This window comes from Sinohyriopsis cumingii, chromosome 14, assembly GCF_028554795.1.
Source record: "Sinohyriopsis cumingii isolate HCF-2022 chromosome 14, ASM2855479v2, whole genome shotgun sequence".
Lineage (NCBI taxonomy): Eukaryota > Metazoa > Mollusca > Bivalvia > Unionida > Unionidae > Sinohyriopsis > Sinohyriopsis cumingii.
Genome location: NC_142974.1, coordinates 62066428 through 62081301, shown reverse-complemented (window position 1 = coordinate 62081301; position 14874 = coordinate 62066428). Strand labels below are relative to the sequence as shown.

The 14874-nt window shown below is 35.5% G+C and overlaps 1 long non-coding RNA gene across 1 annotated transcript; it reads left to right on the top strand.

The window, feature by feature from the left end:
• Nucleotides 1–1285: 1285 nt before the first annotated feature.
• LOC149783976 (uncharacterized) lies at nt 1286–4888 on the top strand. The gene is made up of 2 exons (XR_016414089.1): nt 1286–1419; nt 4052–4888. It is a non-coding gene; the product is annotated as an uncharacterized LOC149783976 (long non-coding RNA).
• Nucleotides 4889–14874: the final 9986 nt, after the last annotated feature.

Below are 14874 nucleotides of genomic sequence, written 5' to 3'. Positions count from 1 at the left end.
ATAGACGAACTCGCAATGCAAGGGTCATTGCTTTGATGCCTGCCAAGGATACCAGCAGCATACTTACTCTGTGCATGTATAGATAGCATTTAGCACCAATTATATAGCCCACTCGGTGTTAAATGTGCAGTTAAAATCAATAAACCAAAAGCAGTAAAATAGCAACTATGTAGATCATTATGTTGGCTTCCTAAATTATTCTCTGCATTTCAGGCCGGCATGATTTAAACTTTTATTCCTCGACGATTTCAATGATTTCAATAAGTAACTCAATAAAGCTATTGAATTAAGTGTTCAAATGTTGCCGATAATTATATAAGGGGATCATAGCATTAAAAATATCTACAATAACTAATAAGGAAGTACCAAACTGAATCTCATGCATTTTCCAACATATAACAATCACCAGATGTTTATATAAACTAAGGAAACGTACTTTATGTAATAGACTTTAAAGCACAAAATGTTGTAAACTAAACTAGTATAACGTGCAGACCAAGTCAATGGTGTCAAGTTGACCTTAGCGGAGTCTTCAAAAACTATGTGCGGAGTATATGCTTTTGAACTTTAACCAGCCTACTTGAAACTGGAATCAAATCATAATAATACTAAGAACAAATACGTCATGCACTTACTTTAATACAAACATCTATTGGAGATCATATCAACTACATTTCATCTGCATATATATATTTTAAATAATTTAAACTTCTAGACGTTCGGCTTTACTTATCAGACTCTTCATGGTTCTTTTGAAGATTACTTAGGTAAGACGTAAACATATTAAAATGAATTGTCTCTCACTTTCTCGCTTTCTCTGAGCAAATCACACGCTCATCAAAGTTAATGTTGCTCCAAGTGTAATTTTGAGTGCAAGACACGTAAAGCAGAACCATCAGCAAAGAAAAAAGCATAACAGACAACATTAAAAGGTATGGAGTATTGGTAATTCAAAAGATAATATTCATTCACTCGTGCAATAGATTGTGTTCTACCACGCGCACTCTTTGCATCACACCTTAGTTACAGCCACTTGGAATACAGATACTGAAATAAGGTTTCGGAAAAAGGCACACCCACACAAGCACACCCACAGAGTGCCAGTAATTTTAAAGTTTTATGGCGAACAAACAGTAATGTGTCTGATGTCAACTACGTGACTACATAACTGCATCACTTCTTCGAAGTAATAAGTGGCATATATTGAGAAGCTCTTGAAATATTTGCACGTAAGACACAAATTAGAAAAATAAGTATAGTAATTGTTATTGTTGTTACATATTACGTAAATATTTGGTCAGGTTAAATCCGATTACACTTATGCTATCGATTAACTGACAAAACTTTCTGTATAAAGAGAGAAAGGTTCACATCATTTTTAACATCTTAGATCTTGCAGGAAAATCAAGTAGACCTGAGGTAAAATACGCTCTCTCTGTACCTCTCTTTTTGTCTCTCCCTCTGTGCATACTGTTTATTTATTCAGCATGGTTAACCGTACTGTAATCTCCTGTCTTTTTGAATGTTTCGAAATTGCTTTAAAACTAAACATTCTACAAAATTTCGAATAACTAAACAACCACCATGTATCACTAACCTACTACCAATAGCTCTCGAGTACAATACTTATGAACATTCTTACCGTGTATGCTACCAATAACGCTATACGCTGGTACATTTTAATAAAATAATAAATTACATTTTTACCAAGAGTTTCACAATCTAAAAGAACTATATAAATATGTCTAACAGATTAAGTCTTGCATTATCACTTCTAATCCACTGCAGTAATGTATTCTTAAAATACGGTGATTTAAGGTTTAATGCTGTTGTCATCACTACTGATTATAAATATAACCATATCTTTACTTCAACAGCTGATCAAGCGTACATTTTTGCATATTAGATTGATTGGCTTAAGTTATGAATATATCTCTTAACAATATTGCTACAAAACGTAGGAAAATAAAACAGAAATAAATTATATATATATATTAGGGACACCAGGATAGTGCTCATGTTCAACTCAAAAAGGCTATCTGCCACTTTTTTCAATTTTATAGGCATTACATAGGTTACATTTGTACGAAGTCGTGTACAAAGCTAACACTTTAAAGCCACTAATTAGTCATATTTGTAAAGTGTCTTTGCTCGCGCACTAATGTTTGTAACTTCAATCGGTTAGGCGCATTTCACAGATAGATAGACTAGTTGTTTGAGGATCATATTTTATATTATAAATGTGGTACATTTACCGCAATGGGATTTAACACATTTAATAATAATTACTAGTGCGAATAGTAAGAAAAGACAATACGAGTTACAATGTAATGCCAAAACAAAACTCAGGAGCCCAGCCATATAACATATCATTCTGTAACAAAACGGAATACAAAACACGGAGAATATAATATATGGTGATTATAAGTATTAACTGATGTTAGAGTACATTATTAGAAATGACCGTCATGAAATTGTTGATTATATTTTATTAGAATCGGTAACATAATTTTCCCGATTACTTTTTGCATTATTGGTTCGGTATAGACATTTTAGATTATTTTCTATTCCATTTATAACGTGTGTGGGCACCGATTACAGTGTGGACTAGTCTGTCTCCAAGGATTGCTTATATTGTCAGCATCGTCTCGATACATTTTACTATGTGTATAAAATGTATACGATCTCAGTTATGGTTGTTTGGCAAGGAATCTATTGACATATGTTACTAATTCAGCTACTACTAATACTGATGCTACTACTATTGTTAGTACTACGGCTTGGTTTGTTCTTGTTTTGCTGCTAATACAATTATGCGGCATGACACCTGCGAGTCTTGTTTCATTGTTACAATGAAAAACACTGAAGTTTTTACTACTACTTAATGGGGATTCATGGTGCTCCATTGGTACAAAGCAGTTGCCTCTACCGTTCATTGCCATCTCACCTCTGTCCGAGTGAGTTCGAATCTCAGGCTCGGCCATCGCGAGTAGGTGAGGAAGCTTGCCAGTTGCTTCCAGTGGGTCCGTGGTTCTTACGGCGATTTTTCTTTATGTTTTCTTCCACCATTTGCGTTGAGAAATACTGTTAAACCCAAAAGAACAAAAGTAATAACTACTAATATTAGTAACAATTATATGACTGCATTATACTTCTGTTACTAATACTACTATAATTACGACTACAATTAATATTACTACTACACTATTACAAGTGATATTACTGCTACAATATTACAAGTAATATTACTACCACAATAGTACAAGTAATAGTACTACTACAAGTATTAATACTACTACAAGTAATAATACCATTACTACAATCGATGTCTCCTACTGTAACTACTTTCTGCTGCTGCTACTACTACTACTATTACAATAAAACTAATACCATGTGTACATCGGTGTAATATGAAAAAATGTCTAGCATAACACATGTTCAAAATTTTGTTTATGGCCTTAAGCAAGATCCGTTGACTTGTGAAATAACATATTTAAAATCTCAGTAGCAAACCTGCAAAACATGTGATACAACTCCAACTACTGTTAGTACTATTACTCTACTGCTAGTTACACAACTACTGTTACTGCTAATACGATTAATAGTACTACCATAACAACTCCAGTTTAATTGTTCTGCCAATGTAAATGATGAACAACAAGTATAGTGAGACCTGACACCGGTCTGTATTGATGATGACGTGGCTACTACTGTTATATTTGCAGCTGCTGTTACCATTAATATTATTGCTATTACTATTACTACTATATGTACAGCGACAACTGTTACATTCCGCTTCTACTGTTTTTAAAACTACTACTAACAGTACAGCTATTACAGTTACATTCCGCTTCTACTGCTGACGAGACAGCTACTACGTCCGTTGCTACAAAAACGTAAAAAGAAAAAAGTGCTCCCCTGAATGACACACTGTCATTGTTATTTGTTTATTTCGCTAGTTTTGTTCAGTAATTAAAGCGCAGCAATTCTTATAAGACAGGACACCGGTCTATAAAGATTAATAATTGTATGTATCCAATTTATATTACAGGTATCACATTACATCATGCTGAGGAAACTCGTGTACATTCTTATAACAACAATCACGCTGTACGGGTTTGAAGCGGGCACACAGGCCGAAGATTGTAATCATTGTGTGAGTAGGAATAGGAAAAATAATTGTATCTTTACGGATGGACGCTGTACTGATTTTGGTGGTAAAGCCTGTAAGTGTCAACCGAGAGATTCACAAAATTAGGACCAAATTGGTGCTGCAAGAGACGTTGTTGCCAGACCTGATAATGTACAGGACTACATTGATGTTAAGTGGTGTTAGAACGACCAGTATAATCGTCATCTTAATTGTCTAGTCATTATAATCGACATATCACTGCCTCTTCTGTAACAAATCCAGTGTATACGTTTAATATAAAATTAATTATAATTATCAAATGTCAGAATATGATACCGATGCACATTTTCGCAATCAAATGCGACTATCACCACATATGGTATTTCCTAAATATTCACGTGCGGTTTTGGAATGTAATTACCCGATGAACATTGGATGTTGAAATTGAAACAAGCAAATATTATATGACAGGTGGTTGTAGATAGAATTAGGGTTTTATTGATTTGCCTGATGCACTGCTATACATAAATATTATCATACTAGACATGTACTGTTTATGTTTCAAAAGACTTACATTTTGACTAATACATCTGATGATCATTTTTCGAAAATGGGACCAAAAAATTTGCTCTTCCTATTTTTCTAACAAAATGTGTTTAGACTGCTCAGTAATTATGCGTAAATAAGAGAATATTCAATATGTGTACCTTTTATTTGTATCCACAATGAAATAAACATAGCCTTCCGCATATCAAACCCCTATGAGCTATGTCATTTCTTGCTATGGATAAAGTGTAAGTTAATTTAAAGAAATACGCGACATGGAACATTTAAGAAAATATGCTTTTCTACATCACGCCGCGACAGCTGTTTTCCAGCATAATTTTTCTGGTTTTCAAGATCATGGTAAATACACATGTCAAATGCATGCTTGTAGGTCAGCGTCAGTATATATATTAACATCTTGCGTATGTAACTGCGTAAACATAGATATCAAAAGCGTGTCAAGTTACTCTTACGGAACTGCCTAAACATCCACGTCAATATCGTGCTAGTACATTACAGGTGTATCCATGCTGATGGCTCGTTTTATTACAGTCCGTGATGGAATCTAAAAGGTCAAATTTTAATAATTTTCAAACTTTTACGCGAAACGTAAATAAACTGAAATGGCTATAGGCTTATTCTTTACTTTATGACTTTGGTAACAGTCCTTTACCCCACCGCTCCCCATTTATAGAGTTCAATCATACTCGCAATTATTTTATTTTGTCTCGCACGAGGACAATGTTTAACAGATGAATGTATACAAAATGCTCACGGCATAGATGTTGTGAACATTGTTGCTATCGTTGGTTAACACTCCAATATAAAGCTGTATACATGGCTACATTTTCACTGGATTGTTACTACAATATATATGGTATTGTGAAACAATGAATTAAACATTTGTGTTCGCATGTTCTTCAAAGAACGCCAAGTTGGATATTTTTCTGCATCTTCCAAAGATCTCACAAACTACCTTAAAATATTTTCAATTTCCAGACTGAAGACACATTTTAAAGTCCTCATATAACAATGCAAATTTCAAACGTATTATATTTGTGCTCCTACTTTAAAATTAAATAATAATAGCCATGCTATTTTCCCAAAACTAATGTCTCTCACGATATAGGCAACACAATTCAAGTATGCATTATAACGTAATGCATTTTTCTCCTCTTACCTGTAACTGTTTTAATGTTCTAAACCTGCAAGGAAGTAGACGAATTACTATTATGCAAGTAAAGGAACATTTACATATTGTTGCTTCTCTAATCTTACCTACTGTTTGAACTTGATTTTTGGATACCTCTTTGTATGAAAGGAGTGAGACCAGTCACGTAGCTTCTATAAAAGATGGATTTGCGACACGCCTTTACATAATATGGTGGAATCTGTATATGCCCACACACTGTTTTGTCTAGCCATTAAATTAAGATGCAATTTCCAAATATATATGAAACGTTCATTGAAAGCCTTCCTATATGAGCTAAGACTTCAACTGTCAACAACTTGGTCTAAGAGATAAAACTTTAAATGGCGTAGATTGTAAACACAAAACGTTGTAAATTTATATATATGCGTAAGAAATCACTATGCTATTTAAATTTAAGAAAACATATCTACGACACTTTTCATGAAAGCTTCGAAGCAGACGAAAAACAACAATAAAGTAAACGAACAAACACATAAAGTGCGTTATCATGCGTTCATGATTTGGTTTCCTGTATTAATTGATTATTGCATTAAGTACGAGAAACGTATTGTTAAGTGAAAGTACTATACCAACCAAAACTGTTATCCGAGTTTTATTTTCAAAGAAATAAAGAAATTGTATGAATGGATATCAGTATAATTTAAACCGAAATAGATATAGCCCCATTTTAATTACTAAAAATAAACTATTCTGCATTTCGGGAGGGTTTGAAACAATACAATCGGTTAACTAACTGGACTTTCATCAAAAAATTGATTAAACTCCAACTCGGATAAAACGTGACACTGTTAGTGGTTTAGTGTCAGTTGGTGAGGGATATTAAGACGAATGTGATCAGAAAAATCAATTATTTCTCATCGCCATCCCTCCACACACCACACCCAACCACCATGATATCACACCTAGCGGCGCAGACAAAAGTCTCCATGTTACCCGGATCATAGATGCCTGGGTAAAAATAAAGGAAATTATATGCAATGTCTGTGTTGATGTTTCAGTGCTTCAACATTAAAATAACATCCTTGAAATATGGTTACAAAGGAATACATAATTAGACACTACGTTTTCTATACAATCCTCTAAACTGATTTTTTTTTCCAAACACAACTTGCGTTAACCATATGTATGTATATACTATTTCTTCACCAGTTGTCACTCTTTCACCCTATAAATCATTTTTAATGAAGGCTGTACCTTGGAATATGACAATATTAATAAATGAGTTGCATGCACACATATCAACAGCAGTTGTCCAAAAAAAAAAACACTGAAAAGAAAAAGGCCAGTCTATTTGTCGTTGTTAGGGATGAACTTTCCTGCAGAGTCCGATGGTTTCATTTATTTAAGCAACCGCTTTGATTTAATATGGATATAGGTGAGTGATTCAACAATTCCTGCAACTGAATTTGTTTACTAATTGCACCGAATAATGAATCTGGATTAGCGTCACATAATATACACATAAAAGAGTTAAAAGGTAGAATTCATGTAGAAACAGCCATGGCAAGTTTCGCAAACATAACCGTATTTATGTTTATTTGTTTTCATGTCTGTGCTTTGTATTTGCTTTTCAAGAAGACTCATTAAAATGTGAAAAGTGCTCAGGCTAGGTAGATAGTAGTTTCGTACTATTCGTTGTCAGTAATTTGCATTTATCTTAATCTGTCGCTGACACACGTGATCCTTTGCTGGATCCAGTGCACTTGAAAGGATTTGTTATTCGCCGTAAGATTTGTATTCTTTATATATATATATATATATATATATATATATATATATATATATATATATATATATATATAAGAGAGAGCTGTTTAAGTTTACAATTTGTATATATTTACTCCTTCTGAAGAAAAACTCGAAAATGAGTAGTTTGAATTGAAACCATTTTAACCACAAACAGCAAACAACATCTTCTATAAAGTTAAATATACTTCTAAAAGAACACGTATCTTGTGCATGCTAGCAATATTGGCAATGAAAGAATATAGTTTTCGAAGGAGTTTATGAAAAAGATATTCATAAAGCAAGCGGTTTTTTTTTACACATTAGAAACAAAACTGCCCTGGATGGCACAGTTCTTATGAATGTTGGCAGCCAAGCTGTATGGCTCTATCTCATGAAATCTCTCTCTTTCGCTCGGATTAGACAAAGGCGTTTGTGAAATTAGTATAATCACAAGCAGTAACCTTGATCTTGCAGCATCCCATGCAACAGTATTAGTTTATAACGTGTAATGTATTCAGGCCTTCGTAAACATTCGATGTGCAGTAGTCACGTCATTACCGGCAAACATTTTCCGATACAATATCTATTTCCAAAAGTGTTGTTGACTCGTATATACATATATTCGTTTGGGTTCTTTAGGCTCAGGTAAAGAATTGTATAATTGTTTATCTATTGAGACGTACTGGTTACAACTGGAGTTATTTACTATACGTTCAACAACATTAGGATGAAGATCTAGAGAGCAAATTCATTATACATGAAATGTAATTATGAATATGCATTTGATTTATGTTTACTTTCTTGTCTGTACACAAGTCATATGTGAATTATTAATGATTTTTGCTTCTAAAAGTGTGTACACGTTCCACACAGAAAACGACACATCTTATGAGCTTTGTATACGCTCGTGACTCTGAGAGTCCTGGTTTTGAATTAACACACCATTTAACTTTAACAAGGGAAACTAAAAAAGAATTGCAATGATTAATATTTGGCTGATATGTTCTGACCCAGAATATTCTTAACACATTCTGGTATTAGGAAAAGAAATTGCTCCAAACTTTTAGGTCAGAGTTATCCAAATATAATTTATCATAACTGGAGAAAATATTCAGGATTAGGAAAAAAAAATTCCATTAAAATATGTCTATACCTTTTTAAATTGTTCACTTGGTGGGTCTGTGATTTCTACAAACTAACTTTTTATTATGAGACTAAATGCTTGCTTAAAACATTTTATTAATTCATTTTTGTCGCGTGTTCATATAGATATGTAATTTATAACTATTGAGATTGTAAAAGTTTGATATTCAAGGCCTTGGTATGCAATTGTAGAAAGTTTATTATTCGTTAGCGTCTGGGTGAGAATAACAGTAGTCCCAAATAGTGTGCAGACAGCTAGAAGATTGCAGTAAAAACCGAATATCAATAGCATGGACTATACTTATGAATATCAGTTTATATATCTTTTTCACGTATACCTTAAATATATGTTTTATAGTTAATGTGACTATTTTTCGTGGTGAATTAGGTAGTTGTTACATTTAAATCTTGTACACTAGCACGATTCACGGAATTAGATAATTGATGGTTAGTAATAAGTGATCCTCGTCATTAGTTGGGAGTCTTTGACCAATGTCTTAAAGTCCTTTAATGTAAAAGCATTGTTTATACTGAGATCTTGAGGATTCAAACTTCAGAAGTAGAAAACAAAGTGTCAGGATTACGATAAATAAGATTTTCTATGACTCCTTCTCCAATCAGGACTTATCAATCTCGAATGTCGTGCGAAACACATTCTCACTTTTACAGGCGGCAGCCTTCATAATTAATCATTAACTCTTAGCTTTTGAGATGTTATGATTAACATTTATTATTAGCATTTTGTGGTTTGTCAATAAACCATGAGGTGTCTTGAATGAAGTAAGGTATAGGACATATAATAACATGGTATGACGGACAAAGAAACTAATTTTGCATAAGAGCAAATTGCATCTACATGAGCAATCAATTATTTTCGTTTTATAGTATTTCCTTGAAGTTTGCTTAGTATTATACAAACATGTGCGTTACAATGCTGCTGCAAATAATGATGGTATACAAATTCAAAGTTACGCTTGTTAGTATGGTTCAATTTTTAACAACTAGAAAAACAGCAAACGGATTGCATGACGACGCCATTGTGTATAATTATGAAGTCAGACACCAATACAACTATCATCACGCTTAAAAAAATATGTATGTAGCAATACATTTTTAAAAGATTTCATTGGTTTACGACTTCGGAAATAATTTAGAGTGTTTCTCAGGTCACTTTCAGTGATGTGAGTAGGCGATGAATAACATGTATTCTACTTATCGAGAGCGTATTATTACTTATTTCGAGTGGATCACGGATATATTGTATTTCCTTTAGTGAACAATTCATTTTCTATCACTAAGCCACACACACACACACAACACACATACACACACACAGACACACACACACACACACACACACACATATATATATATATATATATATATATATATATATATATATATATATATATATATATATATATATATATATATATATATTCACTTGATACCATCAGATTTGCTATTTGTTACGCTGAATCGTATTGGCTTGACATATGTTTTAACTTGAAAAGGCAGACTTTGCACTGGTTAATGTCAGTTAATAATCGTCCAGATTCTGCACTGTTTATGCGTATATTTGCAAAGTAAAAGCACTAGTAATATAACAAATATTCTCCAGCTCAACGAAAGAACATTCAAAATGCACATAAACAAAGAGAAAAATTTAAAAGTTTGTCGATTCGAAACTGATACTCCTGCTTAACAGGCGGCCATACTTACAATTAGACGAAGAAAATTACAAACCTGCCATTCGGATCTCTTGCACATAATGTTATCAATGTGTATCTGTCGCAGTTGAAAAAATAATTCGTTGCGTCGATTGGTTGTTATGTGTTTATCGGCATTGTTGAGCATTACATGGCGGCAAGGAAATATGGTGGAGGAAGAACCTCCGACCCTTATGAAACTACTGGCAAGCTTACTCCGGTGGCCATTTTGGTTCAGTCAAGATTCAAAAACAAGATTAAAACTGTATTGTAGAAATTAAAGGCACCAAGTTTGTCTTGATTTCGTAATCGTTGCAGTCCCATTTAAAAAATATACTTTACATCTTACATACAGTCGTTCGGTTACATGCAATGATAACATAAACCATTACCAAAAGGTTCAAAAGCGCAGAAACCTGATATTTGGACAGCACCACTTATGCAAGCACTTTCTCTCACTCCCGCTCTTAGTCTTAATCCCTACCTTTCATCGTATTTAATATAATTAGGTGATACATATATACTTTAACTGAGCAACGTATATATAATACAAACTTAGGCTACACATATGAACCTTTCAGAGACCGGTCGACCTATGGATGGCTGCATGCATGAATGCACTTCGTATTATCATCCGGCGAGAGTATGTGGGCGAACAAAAATTGTATGTTTTTCATCTGTTTTAATTTACTCCTTTTCTGTGTTCTTTTATTATTCCTTTAAGCATTCCCTACATTTATCAAAATCTATCCTTAGTAATGACTAATCCATGCATATTTACTATGCAGAATGTCGCCGAAACTTACGAGTTTACATGCTGCCCCCCCCCCCCCAAACGTTTAATATTGGTAGACCACCATTTCTCTCACACCAAACTTCCTTGCTGTCTGACATATATTTAAAGTCAAACAGTGATACTTATTCCAGGAGAACGTAACTTGGAGCAAAATGGTTAAATATATCATAGAGGAATTAATAATGCTCAATATATTACTAAACAGTTATTTTATCCTAAAACTGTTTTCCATACATTAAATTTAACTTCAGACTATCACGCCTCCTAATGTCGGATCGAAGGAAAACAAATTTCCCTCTTTCTTGTGTATATGTCTGTTTATATTAACTTCAATGCAAACCCAGTTTTTGGCCAAGGAGTATGCAATGAATGTGTATTAGTGAGAAACAATTACTGGGTCACGGTGTGTGTATGTCTGAGACGCAGTGTGCTTATATTCACGACTACGTGATTTAAGTTTTAGTTGAGTGGGAATGATGACTAATTAATAAATGTAACCTGTAAGATTATAGTCTCTGACCACATACATACATACATATATACATACATACATCCATACATACATACATACATACATACATGCATGCATGCATGCATACATATATACATACAACTTAACAAACAGTTGTGGAGCAAACTATGAAATTGATTCGGCTGTCACTACGATTAACCTTATATATTATGTTATCAGTTTCGTTTGTGGCTGATATTCGCGTTCATATCATATGATTTAACATTATCAAAGAGAAACAAGCAAAAGTCGTATCGGGCTCTTCATAAATTCTACATCTTGTCCCTATTTAAATCCTTTGCAACCCTTCTAGCTCTCTATAACTGAGTAACAGCAATGTATATTGTTTACACCTGACACCGGTGAACTCTTACACTCTTTTCTCATTGCGTCCCTCTTCACTCCCCCATTACTAACTTTATGATTTTTTCCCATCATATTTTATTCTAATATTATTTCGTGCTTTTTCTGTACAATGTGCATCCTTTGTAGTCAACGTGTTTTTTAAGTTGTAAGTGTTTGCAGCAGCATCCAACTGTAAGTTACGAAAAAAATGTTAGAAATAAACTGAGAAATGGTCTTGTCCATTTAAACAACCAGTTGCATAAGTCACTTGTACGCGAATAACTCTTCATAGTTTAACAATAAACTTTGCAAAGAACTACTTTATAATTCAAGGCTGCATGCATACATACATACATATATACATACATACATACATATGCAAATTAACACCAGATATATATATGATTACTTGACGCATATGTGCTCAGATAGTTCATGTCATATATATTGAATTATGTATATGTATTGTAACCTAAAACAAGAAAATATTGATTCTTTCTCAACGCTTTATTTTTGCACATGTATCGTCAAGCAGATGTCGTATGCATGCCATAATACATTTTATTATATGCAATAACCCTACAATTCTCTCCTTACAAGAATCGTGAACTTCCATTGACATTATAATTCTCACCTGAGTTTTTAATTGTGCGATAATTCATTGAGAAGAGAAATGATTCAGTGAAAACTTTTCAGGAATCCACCACCACGCATCTCAGGAAAACCCTTTTGGTACCCAACAACAATGTTTATTTGACAATTACTTTACGTTTAATATACTTCAATTGCAGCATAGTCTTCAAGCTAAAAATTATCGATATAGTATTCTGAATTAACTGGCGACCATCTGATTGGGGAATAGTATGATTGAGGTCAATATTAAAGCAAGATTAAAACTAAATATAATCTGTATCAAATATTTATTTAATTCAGCCTTTCGGATGTTACCTAAAAGGGCAGGGAAAGCACTTATGTGGCCATTAAACATCTAAATTGTATTATCTTTATTAACTTCAGATGCCAGCTACAGCTGCGTCATCGTTGACGTTAATACAATGAACGTCTGTCGGATAATGTCATGTAAATATAACAAACTCGCTAGCACTGCCCACGAGCGAGATATTGTATTGCGTAAAGCACATTTGACTGTCACTCCAAGCATCTCCCTGATGAGCACAGCTCTCACTTTGGTCTTTGAGCGCAGTCGTGCCAGGTTGAACAGCCTCCCGTCGGACCTGGTGTGTAGATATATGCCATCCGTGGACGTGTCGAAGGCGTAGGACAGGAGCAGGGGAAGAAGATCCCAAAAAGTGTTGGTGCCAGCACACAGCCCTGCTTCACACCACTGTTAATTGGGAAGGAGGTTGAGGAGAATCCATCATACAGGAGTGTTCCCTTCATATCTGCATGGAAAGAGATTATCATGCTGAGGAGTTTTGGGGGGCAACCGATCTTACTCAGAAGTTCAAAAAGGCCCTTCCTGCTGACCAAGTCAAAGGCCTTGGTGAGGTCGATGAACATCATGTAGAGTGGTTGACCTTGCTCTCTGCTCTTCTCTTGGAGTTGTCGTAGGGAGAAGATCATGTCTGTCGTCGACCTGCCTGCTCTGAAGCCGCACTGTGATTCCGGGTACACACGGTCTGCCAGCAACTGCAGCCTGTTGAGTATGATGCGGGCGTACACTTTACCAACAATACTCAAGAGCGAGATCATTCTGTAATTATTACAGTCACTGCGGTCGCCCTTGTTTTTGTAAATGGTCACAATTGTGGCATCACGCATGTCTTGGGGGACTACTCCTTCCTCCCAGCAGCGGCAAAGTAGCTCGTGCAGTGGTGTAATCAATGCTGGTTTTCCACGTTTGATAGCTTCGGGCGGGATGCTGTCACTACCTGGTGCTTTGTCGTTTTGAAGGCAATCGATTGCTTTGCTGAGCTCCTCTAAGGTTGGCACTTTGTCGAGCTCTTCCATGGTGGGCAGATTCTTTATGCTGCTGAGGGCTGCATCAGTGACTGACGTTTCTCGGGAGTATAGTTCTGAGTAGTGCTCCACCCATCTGGCCATATGTTGCCCACGGTCTGTGATCTTCTCTCCCGTCAGGGATTTCAGGGGAGCGACCCCTTTCACTGTAGGGCCTAGAGCCTTCTTGATGCCACTGTACATACCTTGGATGTGTCCGGACTCGGCACTGCGCTGGATCCCTTCACACAGTTTTTGCCAGTACTCGTTCGCACACTGTCTAGCAATGTGTTGGGTGTTACTTCGGGCACTTCTGAGAGCAGCAAGCGTCCGTTCATTAGGGCATTTTTGTAAGCTATGAAGGCTTTTCGTTTCTCCTCGATTTGTGGTTCCATCATTGATAGGCGTGCATTGAACCAGTCCTGGCTGGGTCGCTCCTTCTTGCCAAACGTTGACATAGCTGTACTGTAGATGGCACCCTTCATGGTGTTCCACTTGGCTGTAGCGTCGTACTCAGGCAGGTTCTGGAGAGCCTTGTTCAGGGCAGACACATACTCCTCCACCTTGGCAGGGACTGACATCTGCGCAGTGTTTATGCAAGGACGTCCTTTTGGTTTTGAGCGGTGTAGCGTGTGTGGCTGTAGTCGCACTCTGCTGCTCACAAGACCATGGTCGGAGTCACAGTCTGTACTGTGGTAGGTTCTGGTGGAGAGGACGCTGTTAAGGGCAGAGCGCCTGGTGATGACCAAGTCGAGTTGGTGCCAGTGATGAGATCTGGGGTGTTTCCATGAC